Source organism: Musca domestica, unplaced genomic scaffold, assembly GCF_030504385.1.
Source record: "Musca domestica strain aabys unplaced genomic scaffold, Musca_domestica.polishedcontigs.V.1.1 3, whole genome shotgun sequence".
NCBI classification, from domain to species: Eukaryota; Metazoa; Arthropoda; class Insecta; order Diptera; family Muscidae; genus Musca; species Musca domestica.
Window position 1 is genome coordinate 23,646,402 of NW_026712299.1, and position 20,774 is coordinate 23,667,175.

The 20,774-nt window shown below is 36.4% G+C and overlaps 1 protein-coding gene across 2 annotated transcripts in view; it reads left to right on the top strand.

Annotated features, from left to right (window-relative positions):
* LOC101887284 (protein sax-3) overlaps nt 1-20,774 on the top strand; it is a 273,480-nt gene that overhangs the window by 158,291 nt on the left and 94,415 nt on the right. The gene's annotated exons all lie outside the window — the stretch shown is intronic.

A 20,774-nucleotide genomic window follows, 5' to 3' on the forward strand; every position in this document is an offset into this window, starting at 1 on the left:
GGAATCTCCATATAGGATTTTGGTGTAATAATGGCCTTTTAAAATTTATACGCCGGCCCGAACTTTGAATACCCTCCACCATTTGGAACAAATTAGAAACTTAAAAAAAAAAATAAATAAAATCCATTAAAAATTCTTTTAAAATCTTTAAAATATCTAATATAAGAAGGTGCCGATATATGGGGGGATATACGATATTGTCTACCTATAAAGATAAATCTATGTCTGCGTGTAAAGTACTCACAAGAAACTCCTTGTGTGGATTTTCAGATAATTCAATTGGAAAAAGTGGCTAAAATCATCAAAATACCGAATATCGCTAACCTATATAGAGAATTCTCTGTCGGGGGGTAAAGTGCTCACAAAGAACCCCTTGTGACCATTCCGTTGAAAAATATGGCTAAAAACGTCGAAATACCGAATATCGGGGGTACCGTTATATGAGGGATATACGATATCGTGGACCTGTATAGAAAATTCTCACTCAGGGGGTGAAGTACTCACAAGGAACAATTTGTGTGGATTTTAAGACAATTCCATTGAAAAGTGTGGCTAACATCATCAAAATACCGAATATCGGGGGGTACAGCTATATGGGGATATACGATATCGTGGACCTATATAGATAATTCTTTTTGAGGGAGTAAAATGCTCACAAGGGACTCCTTTTGTGGAATTTCAGACAATTCCATTGAAAAATGTGGCTAAAATCATCTAAATGCCGAATATCGGGGGGTACCGTTATATGGAGGCTATACGATATTGTGGACCTATATAGATAATTCTCTGCCGAGGTATAAAGTACCCACAAGGAAATACTTGTGTGGATTTTCAGACAATTCCATTGAAAAATGTGGCTAACATCATCAAAATACCGAATATCGGGGGTACCGTTATATGGGGGCTATACGATATCGTGGTCCGATATAGCCCATCTTCGAACTTGACCTGCCTGCAGACAAAAGAGAGATCTGTGCTTCTATCTTCCTATCTTAATTCGTTTAGACTGTAGCGTGATTACAACAGACGGACGGTCAGGGCTAAATCTTCTTAGAATTTTACGCTGATCAAGAATATATATATACTTTGTTGGGTCTAAAATGATTACAAAGACGTGGACCTGCATACGAAATTTTTGTCAAAGGCTTTGAATACGAAACTGGAAAAAATATAGGTGAACAATGTATATAAATCATGAAAATACCGAATATCGAGAGGTACCGTTATATGGGGCTATACGAAAACGTGACCCATTCCTACTGACAAAATACACACGTGTGCAAGATTTTAGCTTTCTATCTCAATTCGTTCAAAGGAATATATCAGATACAGCCTATAAACATCTTTGCTTAATTTTCCTCGAGATTCATTCATATATATCTTAGTCCGAATTCAAGTTTATTGTGCACCAAATGTGCAATATCAGCCCAAATAGAATGAGTTTTGGCCCATTCGGCCGATATAATCCTAGAAATACGACAAATTTGGTGAACATCGGTTCAAATGTACCTAAAACTCCCGTATACAATACAATCGATTTGATATTTAAGTCCCTCAAATCTGTAATGTACACACCACAACAATATTTGTTACCAGATATCAGATACATATATTTATGACTTAATTCAAGAATTCTCATAGTTATTTCATGCACCCTACTGCAATAGTATTTGGTACAAGAAATAAAAATACCTCCGTCAAATTTAATGGAAATCAATTCGGAGCTGGATATATATCCCTCTCCCCATATGGGTCCACGTTTTGCTCAAGTTTCCACATAACTGAATCTCCATATATTCGGCATTTTGATAATTTTTTCACACCTTTAACCGAAATTCTTTTGAATTCGGTATTTGGAGTTCGTACTTGCCTTCTATGACAAAAAAGTTTTTATACTGGTCCACGATTTCGTTTAGCCTCCATAAAACGTTCCCCCCAATTTTCATATTTTTAGTTCCATTTTTCAACAGAATTATGTCAAACTTTATATCTGGAGTTTTTAATAAGCTCCACTTTTCCTGACAGATAATTGTGTCTAAATGTTAACGTTATGGTATAGCCGACATTTCCTCCAAGTATCTGGTGTTTTTAAGATTTGCAGTGGGAGCTATTTCCTACGAGAGAAATTTCCTTGTACAGATCCACGTCTTCGAATAGTCCCCACATAACGGTACCTCTCTATGTTCGGTATTTTGATGATTTTATCTAAATTTTCAGCAGTTCGCAATAGTCTTTGGTAGATAATTGGCTATAGAGATCCACGTTTTCATATTGCCCCTTATCACAGTAATAGCAGATTTTTTAGAATTTTACCGACAGTTTTTCATTTTGCTAGTTCCTCCCTTCCAGTAGCTGGTATTAAAAGTTCGGCCTGTCCGAACTAAGCTAATCTTTTACTTGTTTAAATTTCGAAATTACATTTTCCAAATGGGAAAAAGTTGTTGATGGATAAAGTACTTTAATAGGTTTACTCCCAATTGTTGTCTCTAGACTTTAAATTTGTGAACTCTATTGGCAATGTTAAAGTTTTCCAATGTGCGATATCATAACATTATTTGCTTTTTGGGGACTTAAAAATAATTCGAAATGTCCACTTCAAACTTATTCACCAATTTTCTGAAAAAATTATACACAATGTGTGGAGATATGGGGGCTATAGGAAAGCGACAATGTCCTACCAAATGAAGTGGTATTTTGAAACATGTGAAAAAAAACATTAAGTTCGGCCGGTCCAAACTTTTAATACCATCCACCTTAGGGTAAAGGAAACGTTAGAAGAAATTTGACAACAACCATTAAAATGTCGAATATTGGGAGGTATCGTTATATGGGGGCTATACCGAAACGTGGACCTACAATTACAATGACGAGCCATACGAACTGGGACTGGGGATGATCCACAACTACCAATTTTCAGAGAAATTCGTGAAAAAATGTGTCAAAAATCATCAAAATACCGAATAATGGGAGGTACCGTTATATGGAGACTATACCAAAATGTGGACCCATACATACAATGTTTTGGCACACGTACAGGGACTCATTACGACCCACAAATACCAATTTTTAGACAAATCAGTGCAAAAATGTGGCAAAAACCATCAAAATACCGAATATCGGGAGGTGCCGTTATATGGGGACTATACCAAATCGTGGACCCATACATGCAATGTTTAGCTACCGTAACTGGAACCCATTGTGACCAACAAATACCAACTTTTAAACAAATCCGTGAAAAAAATTTGGCAAAAATAATCAAAATATCGAATATCGAGAGGTACCTTTATATGGGGGCTATACCAAAACGTGGACCTATACATGCAATGTTTTGCCACACGTACAGGGACCCGTTATGACCTACAAATACGAATTTTCAGACAAATCCGAGAAAAAATGTGGCATAAATCAGCAAAATACCGAATATCGGGAGGTACCGTTACATAAGGATTATATCAGAACGTGGACCGATATATCTCATTTTCAATACCAACCATCCTAGACACAATACAAATTGCTCTGCTAAATTTTGGCGCTCTACGTCAAAAAATGTGGGCTGTATCGTGATTTCAACAGACATACAGACAGACAGACGGACATCGTTAAATCGACTTAAAATTTTATGCTGATTATGAATATATATACTTTATGGGGTCTACGACGAATATTTAAGGATGTTACAAACGGAATGACAAAGTTAATATACCCTTCTTTCCAAGGTGGAGGGTATAAATGTCGCTTAAATAGTCAAAATACTAAATATTGAGTGGTACCGACATGGGCTATTTACGTACTTAACCAGCCAATTAAAAAATACGCACTGTAAAATTTTAGCCTTCTATCTCAACACGTTCGATGGATAGCGTGAATATAACAGACTGACAGACGGACATGGGTTAACTCAATTAGATACGCTGATCCAGAATATATATACTTTGTAGGGTCTATGGGGCATATAAAAATGGATGAATTGTATAAGCCAGTAGTTTTCGAATTGATAGATTATACGCTTTGCTATATACTCCTGCGTTAAGAAAAAATCCCTACAAATAGAAAACCCAAATTCGGTCTTACTCAGTGTAATACATTTTTTTCACCTAGTCATAATATGTATCCAAACAAGTTCCCTTTAAAAGCTCTTCTCTCTGGACTTTGAATCCATAGTTGAGTTTCTGCTTTATATCCAACCCCTCAATCCCATCCACCCCAAAAAAACTGATATCAATGATTTCTTCATTAAAAACATTCTTAACTCTGACGATTACCTTGCCTTAATTTTTATCCAAAGGACACTTAAAAAAATGACTTCACAATTTCTTTGTTATTTTTTCTTTTCTGAAATTTTCTTATTTGGGTTATTTCTCTCCTTGGACCATTTATTTTCAAGCCTTTTATTTGTCAGAAAAATACATAAAATTTCCTTTGATTTCCATCTTCTTCTGCTGTGCTCAAGAGTCATCTTGTTTTCCTTTCCTTTTGTCTTCTTCGGTCCAGACAAATGAAACACAACAATATGGGAATGTGGTCTGAATTAATTTCTGTATTCCAGAACTTAATTTTCTGACTGACATTGCAATTTATGTGGGAGATACGGGGAAGGTGTTTCGATAATTTTTTTTTTTGCACTTTTGTCCACAACTCGTGCTTTCATCTGTGGCGGAGGGGAAATGAAAGAGAAAAAACTCATTTGTTTATGAAAAGCATAACTCTGATGAGAATGAGAGAACGACGATGACGATGCGGAGGACAACTGTGAAGAAAAATATGACGTTGATAATTGCATACCTGTACGTCTCTCTGTACGTTTATTGTGGACCAAGTTCATGCATATGACTTTCATCTGCTTAACATCGTCTGGCTGGCTGACTGTCTGAGTGAGTGGACTATTTCGGGTTGTTTGTGTGTCTACTCCTACGTTGAGAAGCTTACTAATTACTTTTTTGTTGCTGGACGTTGTTTTTGCTGTTGTTGTGGTTGTCCTTGCCGGCGTGGACTATGAAGTTCATTTAAGATTTCGGATTTTTTTTTTTTTTTGGCGAAAATATTATACTCTGTTGCTGTTGTTTTCATTTCCCAAAATGCCCCCAGGTTCATATCCAGACGTACGTACGTACCATACCTTAATGGGGGAGGTAACGCATATTTTTGCCAACGTAAAGGCAACTTCATTAACGCTAAATAAACATGAAAACCTTTTGACGAATTTACAAATGCAGATAGCTGCAAAAAAAAAGAAAAACTTTGTTATAAACTACGGAGACAAGTTGATTGCACAGTGGATTAATAAAGGGTGATTTTTAAAGAGCTATGAGAAAGTTAAAAAAAATCAAATTTGTCGGGCCTGAAAAAAGTCTTTGTTGGAAACATCCAAGACATCTCTATGGACCCAAGGACAAACCCTAGTCAGATTGGTTGTATCTGTTCTGATTTGAATGTGGATGGGTGTTGTATGAAGCAGGTGTTTCATGTAGTTACGTGCCCGAATTTCATTGGAATCGAACATACAGGGTTGCCCATATTCAACGGACCCATCTGGCAACGCCATAACTTTTGACAGAGATGTCACATCGCTTAATGACATACCGCGTTTGAAGCGTCAGTCCAAGCAGATTTTTACCATGAACCAATACACGCCACGCGAGCGCTCTGAAATAATGGAAATTTACAAGAAGTAAATTGTGAAAACTCAACGTGCTTTTAAAACATTAAAAAATGTGAGAAGTGTGCCTTCTAAGAACACCATTAAGCGTTTATACGAAAAATGTTCGACTCGTAAGGCTCTTTCTAATCCGAAGAGGCCACATAAAAGTCGACCAAAGCGATCGGCCGAGAATTTCGCTGCCGTACGAGTCAGTGTTGAGAGGTCCCAAGAACATCCCAAAAACGCCGTTCTCAGCAGTTGGGCATGGACAACGGATTATTCGCATTGATTTGCATTTGTTCCCGTACAAAATTCAATTGACGCAAAGAATGTTGCCTGCGGACAAGCTTCGTCGATTGGAATGGGCACAAAGGTCCGTCGAATAATGGCAACCCTGTACATATAGTGTTTGGTGCATCAAATAAACGAAATCGGTCGAAAGTATATATGGGACCTATATCCAAAGCTGTGCCGATTTCAATATAATTTGGTAAATTTATTTTTATACCCTCCACCTTGGAAAGGAGGGTATATTAACTTTGTCAATCCGTTTGTAACATCCTTAAATATTCGTCTTAGACCCCATAAAGTACATATATATAATATAATCAGCATAAAATTCTAAGTCGATTTAACGATGTCCGTCTGTCCGTCTGTCTGTTGAAATCACGATACAGCCCACATTATTTGACGTAGAGCGCCAAAATTTAGCAGAGCTATTTGCATTGTGTCTAGGATGGTTGGTGTTGAAAATGAGATACATCGGTCCACGTTCTGGTATAGTACCCATATAACGGTACCTCCCGATATTCGGTATTTTGATGATTTATGCCACATTTTTTCACGGATTTGTCTGGAAATTGGTATTTGTAGGTCATAACGGGTCACTGAGCGTGTGGCAAAACATTGCATGTATAGGTCCACGTTGTGGTATAGCCCCCATATAAAGGTACCTAACGATATTCGGTATTTTAGTTTTTTTTTTGTCACATTTTTTCACGGATTTGTCTAAAAATTGGTATTTGTGGCCATAATGGTTTCCAGTTCCGGTGGCGAAACATTGCATGTATGGGTCCATGATTTGGTATGGCCCCCATATAACGGTACCTCCCGATATTCGGTAATTTGATGATTTTTGCAACCTTTTTTCACGGATTTGTCTAAAAATTGGTATTTGTGGCCATAATGGTTTCCAGCTCCTGTGGCGAAACATTGCATGCATGGGTCCATGATTTGATATAGCCCCCCTATAACGGTACATCCCAATATTCGGTATTTTTATGGTTTTTGCCACATTTTTGGTATCAAATTGGTATTTGTGGGTCATAATGGGTCCTAGTTCGTGTAGCGAAACATTGTAAATATAGGTCCACGTTTTGGTATAGCCCCCATATAACGGTACCTCCCGATATTCGGTAATTTAATGGTTTTTGCCACATTTCTTCTAATGTTTCTTTTACCCTAAGGTGGAGGATATTAAAAGTTTGGCCCGGCCGAACTTAATGTTTTTAACTTGTTCTACCAAAATTAGTTATTCATGCCGAATGTCATTGGAATTGGGCATACGTATCGTGTTTGGTGCATCAAATATGTGAAATCGGCCAAAAATATATATGGGAGCTATATCTAAATCTGAACCGATTTCAATATAATTTGGCAAATTAGTTTTTGTTCCAAATTCCGTTACGTATTCCAAATTTGGAGACTGTATTTGTAATCGATCAATAGATATGTGCATATAAAAGCTACATTTTTGAAAAATAATTGTGATTCTGACGCAATAAATCCAGTTCCAAGTGGAAAATCCAAAATTTATATAGTCTATGTTACTTTCAGGCGATGCTGTAGTATACTTAGAAGTTTTCAGGAAAATCTGTGCATTGGTTTTCGAGTCCATAATTACAAACAAACACACAAACATTTCCCTCTTTTATAGATATAGAATCTACTAGAATTTTCACTACCCAGCAGGGCTCAGGTTCCTCTAACACCTCTTTTTTGAACTTTTACAGAATTTCTTTAGTAAATCTTGATGTAATAGAATAACTGTAATGATGACGACAAAAAAATCGTTGAATGACATGCCATGCTAGCTGGCATTTCCTTTCTCACTCGGCAAATGATGCTGCTGCTTACTTATGGTAAAGCTAATATGGTTTATTTGCAGGTTGATGATAATGACGATAATGAAGATTATGGTGGTGGTGATGATGAATGTAAACGTAAAGTTCGGTAAAGTTTGTGTGTGCGACAGCAATGAAAGAAAAACAACATTTATAAAATGTTAACAAACTCTATTGAAAATTGCATGCAGATAAGTGAAAATGAGTCTAGTTTCGTAAAGGGATGTACAAGTGAATGAAATTACTGGGTATTAGGGTGGTCAATATCAAAAAATAGAAATATGTACGAGAATTCAAAATTTGCTGTTATTCTACTCCACGTAGAATTTCTCAAACCTCAGACAGGATTGGTTGGGAACGTGGACTTGGGAAGTACCGTTATATAGAGGTTATACCAAAATATATACCAATGTTCAAAATTTTCTGATTCCCTTCCCCCCTAGTGGCGTAAATAGATATTTTTAACCAAATATACTGGAATTTTTTTAGGTCGATAGAGGTAAAATCAGACAGTACTTATATATGAGAGCTACTCCGAAATATTGAGATATATTGAAAGTACTGTACAAAAAGGTTTTTTTACCCCCTTAGAAACCAAGATGCCAGATAAGGGTCAAATCAATTGAAAAATGTGGCCAAGACCCCGAAAATAGCTGACATCAAGGGGATGCCCTCATACGAGGTTTATAGCAAATATTGGGCTTTATTGATAATATTTTGCAAAGTTGGTTTCTTTTTACTAAGAACTCAAATTAACAAAGTTTGCCGGACCGGGCCGGGCCGACTATATGATATCCTACATCATTATGTATATTTAGTATAGTTCCAGTAATAAAAGAGGGACTTAAATACCAAATCGGATATGGGAGGTAAGGCTATATCTGAACCAATTTTCACCAAATTTCGTATAGTTGTATCCAGACTGAATTCGGTCGGATGTGCCAAAATTCATGTCATTTGGACTTATATTGGTCATTTGGTGCATCTGAACCGATAAAAATTGGCAAAGGTATTTCTAAGCTGTATCTGATATCTGGTACCAAATATCATTCTTGTGGGGTGCACATTACGAATGTGAAATGTGTGGACTTATACAGGGTTGCCCATATTCGACGGACCTTTGGCCCCTTGGGCCTATTCCAACACATAGCCTCTTCGGATTAGAAAGAGCCTTACCAGTCGAAAATTCTTCGTATAAACGCTTAATGGTGTTCTTAGAAGGCGCACTTTTCACGTTTTTTAATGTTTTAAAAGCACGTTGAGTTTTAACAATTGACTTCTTCTCTTGAATGTAAATTTCAACTATTTCAAAGCGCTCGCGTGGCGTGTATTGGTTCATGGTAAAAATCTGCTTGGACTGACGCTTCAAACGCTGTATGTCATTAAGCGATGTGGCATCTCTGTCAAAAGTTATGGCGTTGCCAGATGGGTCCGTCGAATATGGGCAACCCTGTATTGGACATTTAACCCGAAATCGGTTGAAGATATATATGGAAGTAATATACAAATCTGAACCAATCTTGATAAAATTTGGCAAAAGTATTTCTGGGCTGTATCTAATATCTGGTACCAAATATAATTCTTGTGGAGGGCACATTACGAATGTGTGGCACTTAAGACCCAAATCGGATGAAACATACATATATGGGAGCTATATCTATATCTGAACCGATTTTCTTCGAATTCGATGTACTAGCTTCTAGACTAAATTCGGTCTGATGTGTCAAAATTCAGGTAATTTAGACTGATATTGGGCATTTAGTGCACAATTAACCCGAAATCGGTTGAATACATATATGAGCTATATCTAAATTTGAACCGATTAACGCTAATTTCAATAGGGTTCGTCTTTGGGCCAAACAAATATTACATACAAAATTTCGTCTGCATTTTGTTCATAAGAATATATGGATAGACGGACGGACGAACGGACTGACATGTATAAATCGTCTCAGAAAATGATTCTATGAAGATCCTCAAAAGTAGCTATAGGTCTACCTCGCCTCCTTCTTCATGTTACACACAAATGCACAAAGACAAAATACCCTTACCACTATGTGTTATAGGGTAAAAATATGGCTAAAATATAAGCTTTGTTAGAAATCGGGCTATATCCTCATGTGGGGCTGTTCAAAAACGTAGACCGCCATGACTCATATTTTGCACGAATAATTCTATATGTAACCCACATTTACAAGCTTTTTCCAATATTTGTGGCCCTATTGTGTAGTGTTCGGTTTACATATTTAAAATGGCCCTTAAAATAAGTTTGAACTGAGAACCCGAAATCCTTTAGGGGATTTTGATCTACTGACCGACTAATATTACCTCCCCAGATTGGCTTTTGCACAGTGTAATCGACACTATTACAATCAATTAAAATTGGGAAGTAAGAGCAAGTTAAGTGTGTAATGTTGTAGAAAATGTTAGAAATCAGACCCAATTTCTGAGAATTCGGACCTCAACAAGCATTTTTAAAAATATTCATTATACCCAACACCACAACGTGGTCAGGGTATTATGTCTTTGTGTATTTGTTTGTAACAGGCAAAAGGAAACGAGATAGACCGATAGTTCCTTTTGATGATCTACATTGAATCACATTCTGAGTCGATTCATGCATTCCGTCCGTCTGCCCATGTATTTTTGTCAACAAAATGGAGGTCGCATTTATTATCCGATTGAGGTGAACATTTCCAAACAATATTTGTTTGGCCCAAGGACGAACCCTATTGAAATTGGAGATAATCGATGAAAATTTAGATATAGCTCCCATATATATCTTCGTCCGATTTGCCTTTTATTGTGCACCAAACGTATAATATCAGTCCGAATAGTGTGGAATTTTGCACGTACGATCAGATTGGACCTGAAAATAAGTATGCCAAATTTGATCGAAATATAGCCATAGCTCCCATATATATTGTCCATCCGATTTGTTATCTTTGTCCTCCGCAGCCGCAATATGCACTCTGTAACAACAATATTTGGGGAAATATATCAAATACAGCTCAGAAATACATTTGCTTAATTTTATCGAGATCGGTTCCGATTTGGATATAGCTCCCACATATAACTTCACCCGATTTACCTTTGATTGTGCACCAAACGTCTAATATTTGCCCAAATAGGATGTAATTTGGCACTTACGACCGAATTGAGTCTAGAAACTAGTATGTCAAAATTGGTTCAGATATAGCTATAGCTCCCATATATACTGTTCATCCGATTTATCATATTTGTTACTCATAGCCGTAATATGCACTCCGTAACAACGATAATCAGGGAAATATATCAAATACAGCTCAGAAATATCTTTGCGAAATTTTATCGAGATCGGTTCCGATTTGGATATAGCTCCCATATATATTTTCACCGATTTCAAATTAATTGTGCACCAAATGGGTAATACAAGTCCGAATTTAAAAGATACAAATGCTTCGGCATATTTAGTCCTTTGAACCTTTAAATTATAATTATATTCATAGAGTGTATGATTGAATTCTCCCATAAAACTATTAATTGTTATACGCAGCTCTCCTAAATTAGCAAAGTGGTGTAGGGTATCATAAAGTCGGCCCGCCCGACTTTAAGGCTTTCTTTACTGGTTTTATTTGAAAATTTGCCCAATGTACGCTCGAATTTTAACCGTAGGGAAAATTAAGCTTAAAGTGAAGTGGCTACGACCCAAATTGGCTGTGATCATTTACATATTCTTAATAGAAAAAAATGGAATCAGAAGAAAACAGTTTAGTCCTAACAGGCAACTTCTTCAAAAGTTTGAGATATATTCAGACACAGAAGATTATAACCTCCATATCCATGATATATCAGTGACATATCGCCACCCTAATATTCGCAACTAGACAGACATATGAATTACATCAAAGCCTTTTCACATACGTGTATGTTCGTACACACGTTTATGTGTTTTGCCAGCCTCCAGTCTACACTTGCTTATGATAAATTCATTTGAATTGTTTATTTGTCTTTAACTTCAAAATGTTGAACAAGTTTGTTCAACCAAAACAAATGACATCCTTTACCGGCATCCTGATACCTCTTACTGACGGTGCTACTACGTTGAAAATATTTGCAAACACTACTAACTTTGCATGGAAATTTTGGAATGAGATAAATTTTCATATATTTCATGCATAGACATTCATCACATGAGCTAGAAATTGTACACTCAAGAAAAAATGTTGATTGAAGTAAATATGAACATACATTGGATTTTATGCTTAGGGGTTTCATATTAGGAAAACAAGTAACTATGAACAAAATCGAGAACCCAAGGTTACGTGTTACGACTTTAGAGAGTTGGAAAATTATCATCGAATGGAAACAAGGTATATCTTAATCTGAATCGATTTTCACTAAGTTGCTATTGAGTATATATTATGACTATGATAGGACCTTAATAATCTAGTATGTCATATACAGGGTGGGATGAAAAAACTGCAACCAACTGCGGACTGCTGTCACTTCTCAGTCTTTCGTCCGACAGCTGTTAAAATTATTCCAATGACACCTTATTATATTGTTTGCAATCGTACAAAAGCATTTTGGTGAGAATTTTCCAGAGAAAAAGTTATTCGTGATGAAATTCAAGCGTGATAGTGTGATTTCTTTATATTTGGCTGGAAAACGACAAGTGGCTATCGTTAGAGCGCTCCAGCATTTAAATGCGAATAAATCTTTTGTGTGTCGTACCATCGCTCGTTACCATGATACTGGTAGCGTAGCCTGACGTCAAGGAAGTGGACGAAAGAAAACAGCAACATCAGCTGAAAGGGTTCGAAAAGTAAAAATCGAAACCCGCGTCGCAGTGGCTGAAAATGGCTCGTGAGCTGAACATATCGCAATATTCCATTCGGCAAATATTGAAAAATGAGCTCGGGGTAAAGCCATTGAAATTCCAAATTGTGCAAGAAGTTACACCACAACAGAGGAAAGTAGACTCAAGAGAGCTAAAGAGTTGCTTCGCTTGGCCGAAAGTGGTGAACTGCTGAATTTGGTTCTCTGCGATGAGAAAACATTCGTTGTCCAGCAATTTGTAAACAAATAAAATTTTCGTGGCAAGTAAGCCAAAGAAGTCAGCTGAAAATGTGCACCTTCGGTTGGCCACCAGAACTAAAGCGCCAGCCATGGTGATGGTGTGGGACGCCATAACAGCCGTTGGTCGCTCTCCGTGGCATCAGAATAAATGCCGAATATTATCGCAAAAATATTATGGAGGGTGTATTAAAGCTTTGAGCACGCAAACATTTTGGACGCAGACCTTGGACATTTCAACAGGACTCAGCACCATCGCACTTAGCTCGCGCCACCCAAGAATGGTTACAAAATGAGGTTCCTTGCTTCATTTCCAACGCACAATGATCACCAAAATCTTCGGATACCAATTCGTTGGACTATTGTATCTGGAGTATTTCGGAAAGCAAGGTTGGCAATGAAAAATACCAAAGTGTCGATCACCTCAAGGAAGCGCTTCGCCGGGAATGGGCCAAAATACCGCAGTGCAACATTCTGGCAGCGTGTGACGGTTTCATTGGCCGTTTGAAGGCCGTTTTGCCAAAGGTGACCAATTCGAACAAATCTAAACTTATTCTAAAATTTGATGTTATTTCCGCTTTCATTTCAATATTTGCTTTCATTCAATAAAATTTGAAAAGAAATGTAACAATTATGGCTTTTGACTTTGTTGCAGTTTTTTTTTATCTCACCCTGTATAAATATTTTTTTATATGATTCTTATCAAAGTCATATCGTACATCATACAGCAATGTTATTTGATACTGGAGGTACGAAAACCTTCCTCAAATTTGTTGAGAATCGATTCAGGGTTGGATTTAGTTCCTAAATGGTAACTGCTCTAAATCCATGATACGCATTGGTAGGTGACTTTTGATTAACTTCACATAAATATAAACTTTTTTGTTACGGGAGCTCTATAAAATACGCATAGTGGTGTGTTGCATCACATAGTCAGTCCCGCGCGACTTTTGACTTTTTCTTACTATTTTTTTTTCTTGGCGCTGAGATTCAAACCAACGACCTTAGGTTTCGAAGTGGAACGGCTCAGTCAGTGTTACTGACTACTTGATAAATTAAAATAAAGTTATAGGAATAACTAATTAATTTTTATTTTACTAGCAATTCGAGTATATATAGTTGTGATTATTTTTGGGATACTTGTAATGCAGAAGTTATGTAGTTGGCCTTTCTAGTAATACTGGATGTTTCACATATGAATACCAAAAATTTAGTTCATCCAATTTTTTACTATTTTGGGGGTTTCGGTCACAATCACCTACTAACTTAACTGTCAGTTGAAATTTGTTTTATCCGTTGTTTTGATTTTTTATACCCTACACCACATAGTGGTAAGGGTATTATGTCTTTGTGCATTTGTTTGTAACATGGAGAAGGAAACAAGATAGACCCATACTTACTTTTGAGAACCTTCATAGAATCACTTTCTGAGTCGATTTATGCATGTCAGTCCGTCTGTCCGTCCGTCCGTCCGTCCGTCTGTCCATGTATTCTTGTGAACAAAATGCAGGTCGCATTTATTATCCGATTGAGATGAAATTTTCCAAACAATATTTTTTTGGCCCAAGGACGAACCCTATTGAAATTGGTGAGAATCGGATCAAATTTAGATATAGGTCCCATATATATCTTCATCCGATTTCGGGTTAAATGTGCACCAAATATCCACTATCAGTCCAAATTACCTAAATTTTGGCACACCCAACCGAGTTCGGCCTAGAAGCAAGTATATTAAATTTGGAGAAAATCGGTTCAGATATAGCTATAGCTCCCATATATATCTTTCATCCGATTTGATCTTTAAGTCCCTCACATTCCTACTATGCACTCCACAACCGTGATATTTGGTACCAGGTATTAGATGGAGCACAGAAATAGCTGTTTTAAATTTTATCGAAATCGGTTCAGATTTGGATATAGCTCCCATATATATCTTCATCCGATTTCGGGTTAAATGTCCACTAAATGGTCAATATCAGCCCAAATGGCCCGAATTTTGGCACATGTGACCGAGATTAGCCTTAAAGCAAATACAACAAATTTGGAGAAAATCGGTTCAGAAACAGCTATAGCTCCCATATATATGTTTTATCCGATTTGGTGTTTAAGCCTCTCACATTCGTAATATGCAATCCACAAGAATGATATTTGGTACCAGATATAAGATACAGCCCAGAAATAGCTGTTTGTAATTTTATCGAAATCGGTTCAGATTTGGATATAGCTCCCATATATATCTTCATCCGATTTCGGGTTAATTGTGCACCAAATGGCCGATATAAGTCCAAATGGACTAAATTTTAGTACATCGGACCAAATTCAGCCTAGAAGCAAGTATATCAAATTTAGTGAAAATCGGTTCAGATATAGATATAGCAACCATATATATGTTTCATCCGATTTAGTGTTTTAGTCCCTTAAATTCGTAATATTCACTCCACAACCGTGATATTTGGTACCAGGTATTAGATGGAGCACAGGAATAGCTGTTTTAAATTTTATCGAAATCGGTTCAGATTTGGATATAGCTCCCATATATATCTTCATCCGATTTCGGGTTAAATGTGCACTAAATGGTCAATATCAGCCCAAATCACCTGAATTTTCGTACATAGGACCGAATTCAGTCTAGAAGCTAATACGTCAAATTTGGAGAAACCCTGTTCAGAGATAGCTATAGTTCGTAAAATGCACGATAGAATTAGATAGATTTTGATTTTGTACCAAATATCTCATAGAGCTCTGAAATGCCCTGTATAAACCCTTTTACGAGAGCTCTACTTAATATGCATAGTGGTGTAGGGTATCATATAGTCGGCACCGCCCGACTTTTGAGCTTTCCTTACTGGTTTTTAATTTATATTAATTACAGCCTTTCCATACATTTTACTTTGTATGACTTCTTCTGCTTGTTTATGGGGAACTTATGTCTACCGAAATGCATTCCATTAATCTACCATATACTCAGATGATTTTCTTCGAGTGTACTCCTCACTGCTCTAATGTCTGCTACTTCAATTAAGTTTCCATCTATCTATTTGTCTCCCTTCCTCTATTTGGAAAACTTCAAAATTTTATTTCATCATCTTTGGAGCTGCGTACCTGCACATAAATAAATTTTGATTTAGTTTATTTTTCATCAAATATGTATATTTTTGCTCTTCTTCGAAATGTTTTCATTTTGAAATTCTTTGTAAAAGTTTAATGTTGGAAATTTTGCACACACACACACATATATACATACCCAACGACATCCTGTCATTATTGTAACTTTCTGGTTGTCTGTTCTTCTGTCTGTCTGTCTCTGTCAGTTTACCTCATTGCTTGTTTATGTATTTTAATTTAAGTGAAGTGATTCCGCTACTTTTGTCCCTCGTTAGTTTCCTTAGCTCTTTAAATCCTTTTAAATGCAAATACACCAATTCATTCGTTCGCATTCATTCATTCATTCATTCGTTTATTCGCAGTCATTCGCATTTGCCAGAGTCATTCACATTATCACAACATCATTATCATCATTATCGTTGCGTTGTTGTTGTTTTTGTTATTATTGTTTTTTATTATCCTGGCGGCAAATGAGTATTTATGTGTGCGTGTGTTTGTGTTGGCTTGAATTTCTTATTCCTCTGCAGCATCCGTTTGTTGTGCGGATTTTAATTATTTCAGTTTGTTTCTGCTCGTCTTCTGCTCGGAAAATGAATTACAGAGCACTGATGGCAAAAAATGGGAGAAAAAAAATCATCATCGCATTTGATAATTGTTATGAGTGCCTGCCGGCTGAATGGGGTTAGCTTTATTATTTGATTTATTTTTGTTGTTTACAGTTTTACTTGCTTCTAATGAAGTGGCGTTTTTTGTTGGAGTAGTTTAGGTTTACTTTTTAAACAAGTGAGTGCACCCTACGCGACGGTGATGGTGCAGTCGGTTTCTTTAGGTCTAAAAAGAGATGGATTTATTTTTAATGTTATATTATTAAATGCCCAATGAATTTTGGAAACGACACGAGATATCAATAAAGGTAAAAACTGTATTTAGTTCGAAACTGCGAACACCAAAACTTAAAATTTGATTTTTAGACAATGGGGAGATTTTAGAACATGAATAGATAATCTTTATTTTTGCAAATAACAAGGTTAAGATATCACATTTTTATACCCTCCACCATACTATGGAGGGTATACTAACTTTGTCATTCCGTTTGTAACTCCTCGAAATACTCACGTCAGACCTTACAAAGTTTATATATTCTTGATCAGCGTAAAATTCTAAGTCGATTTAGCGATGTCCGTCTGTCTGTCGGTTGTAATCACGCTATCGTTCGAACGAATTGAGATAGAAGGCTAAAATTTTGCACACATGTTTATTTTTCCAGTAGGAAAAAATGGACCATGTAGGTCCACGTTTTCACATAGCCCCCATATAACGGTTCCTCCCTATATTCGATATTTTGATGATTTTAGCGACATTATCAACCAGAATTGTTTCAAATTTGATATTTGAAGTTCATAATGGATACTACAGCCTATGACAGAAAATTGTCTGTGCAGGTCCACGTCTCCATATAGCCCCCATATAACGGTACCTCGGTATTTGATTTTAGCGTCATTATTCACCAGAATTGTTTCAAATTACGTATTTACAGTTCGTAATGGAAACTTCAGTCTGTGACATAAAATTGTCTATGCAGGTCCAGGTCTTCGTATAGGCCCCATATATCAGTACCTCCCTATTTTCGGTATTTTGACGATTTTAGGTACAATACTCACTGAAATTGTTTGAGATGTCGTATTGCAGTTCATAATGGATGCTACAGCCTGTGACAGAAAATTGTCCATGTTGGTCCAGGTCTTCTCACAGCTCCGATATAACGGTACCTCCCTTATATAGGATATTTTGATGATTTTAGCTACATTATTGACCGTTTAATTCAAGTTTCCAATTTGAATATGGCAAACAATGCATATGTAGGTCCACGTCGTATACACTGCAGTATAATTACCATCTTCGGTACTTTTAAAATTGGAACAGGATTTTTAAGGATTTTATATTTTCAAAATTTCCAAATTCGTTCCAAATGGTGGAGGGTAAGAACTTACACCGCAAGGGAAAGAAAATATACTCAAAAGGCAAAATGATCGTGTTTACTTGCCAAAGAGGTCAGCTGAAAGTGTGAACCTTCGGTTGGCCACCAGAAATCAAGCGCCGGACATGGTGATGGTGTGGGCCGCCGTAATAGCCGATGTTCGCTCTCCGCTCGTATTATATCGTGTCGACCGTGGCATCAGAATAAATGCCGAAGATTATCGCGAAAATATTCTGGAGGGTGTATTAAAGTCTTGGGCACACAAACTTTTTGGCTGCAGACCAAGGGCATTCCAATAGGACTCAGCATCATCGCACTCAGCACGCGCCACCAATTTTTCCAGCGCACAATGGGCAGCAAAATCTCCGGATACCAATCCGTTGGACCTCAAGCAAGTACTGCGCCGGGAATGGGCCAAAATATCGCAGAGCAACATTTGGGCAGCGTGTGACGGTTTCATTGGCCGTTTATAGCCATAATTCGTGCCAAAGGTGACTAATTCGAACAAATCTAAACTTATGCCAAAATTTGATGTTATTTCCGACCTTTTTCGCTTTCATTCAATAAAATTTAAACAAAAAAAAACAAACAAATATAAAAATTATGGCGTTTGACTTTGTTGCAATTTTTTATCTCACCCTGTACTTATTAAGCTCAATATAGTTAACATAGATTTTGTATAAAAATTAAATTACAAATTCATGGATTAAATAGGCCATTATTATTAATTTTTGTGAATATTTTTTGGTAAATTTGGATATGTGAATAATATCTGATTTTTTCATACAAAAATTTAATGGTAATAGATAGTCGACCACACCTGATGTGGACTAATTCTTATTTTATTTTATTTCATTTATTTATTTTTTGGCTTTGCAATTGAATATTTTATGTACATAATTAATTTCATTAAACATGAGATATAATTCAGAATGGAATATATAAATTTAATATTCTGTGTTTATAATAAATAATTCTTTTTGTTTATTATTCTAAAAGTTAATGGGAATACTTGCCAAAAAATATGAATAAGTGCAATAAGTAGAACGACGAAAAATATAAGTGTGGGAAGATATTACTTTTCCATAATTACAGGAAAAACCCCATAGACTGTGCAACATAAAAATAATAATCACAGAAAAAAAAAAACATCCAATTAATTATGAAAATAAATAATAATTAAAAACGCCGATATTTAAAGGTTTAACATTTAAAAGGTATTCTAAGAATATTTCGGATTCAGATTCCTGCAAATTCGTTGATTTTAGGTGTATATGTCTTCCGCAATATTGCAGATAAAAACACAAGGACTATTTTTGTCTACAATTATAATCTTTAAGCTAGTCAAAAAAGTGGCCATATTGTCCTCTTTATACCCTTAGACATATGGCTACGACACGGTTTTGCCGACAGATGTATACCCTCAGCAAATGTTCGATTATTTTAAAATATTTTGACTTCTGTTATGAGTTTTCAAACTCTTGACCCTCTATGGAATGTGTTTGGAAAGAATGGGTCAATATTGTCCATTTCTTATCGGACCTAAATAAATATGATATAAATATTATAAATCGAACATGTATATCCAATTTATGGTAAATCATAAATTCCATATTCATCTCAGGATTCTGGATGAGAGATATATATTTAGATATAGCAAGTTGTAAAGAATCGTTGAATTTTTTTACAATTTATGACAGATAAAAGTATTGAAAATTTTGACCCTTTGTGGGAGAGGCACTTGATGGAGTGCACCACGAGACCTAGAACTGACGCAAATACTAGGATTTGTACAATTAGAGCAAAATTAGATTATTGCTTCCCTTTCTGTGCAGAAAATATATTTTTTTTTCAAATTTCGACCATTGGTGGTAGAGGTTCCAGAAGGAGTGGACAGATTTTGCACATTTTAACACCAGACCTTGGGTTAATATTAATACTGGGATGTGTGATCACATTTTAAGAGAGTTGTAATTTTTCAAAAATTGTGACCAATTGTGGGGTTGGTACTTGATACAGTGAACCGATATTGTCCATTTTCACACCTGACCTAGCACTGACGCAAGTACTAGGATTTGCAAGCAAGATCGGATTATCCTTTCTCCTTCATTGCAAAAAATATATTTTTGGAAGATTTCGACCTTTTGTGGGGGAGGTACCAGAAGGATTGGACCGATATTGTCCATCTTAACACCAGACCTTGGGCAATCGGACTCTTACTGATTTTTGAGAGTTATAATTATAAACAATTTTGACCATTTGTGGGGGAGGAACTTGATGGAGTGGACCGATATTGTCCATTTTCATACCAGGAGCAAAAGCGGATTATCCTTTTTTTCTGTGTGCAAAAAATATTTTTTTTGGGAAATTTCGACCTTTTATGGAGTTGATCGACAGAAGGAGTTGACTGACATTGCCCATCTCCGAACTCGATCTAAGTTTGACAAAAATATTATGATGTACACAGTTTGGAACAAATCGGATACTCCCTTCGAGAGTTATCGTGCGCACCAGCCAGCCAGACAAACGGATGTACATCGCTATGTCGACTCCAAATGTTCTGAAACGGATTTGGTCTAAAGAGACCTAGGGTCTAAAAGCGTTATTTTGACTAGGCGGGTTTTGACCGTATCAAATGATATATACCCTCTGTAGCCATATGGCTGAGGGTATAAAAATACGAGGACAGACAGAAAGACGGATAGATTGTGGTATTCAAAAGGAACTGTAGAACTCCTATCTCCATGTTACATACAAATTATAATCCCCTATACCACAGTGTGGCGTTGGGTATAAAAACTCTTAATTGTAGGATCAAATACTACTTCAAATGCAAAATTCTCTTACGTAGGATGATGTTAGGAAAAACCAT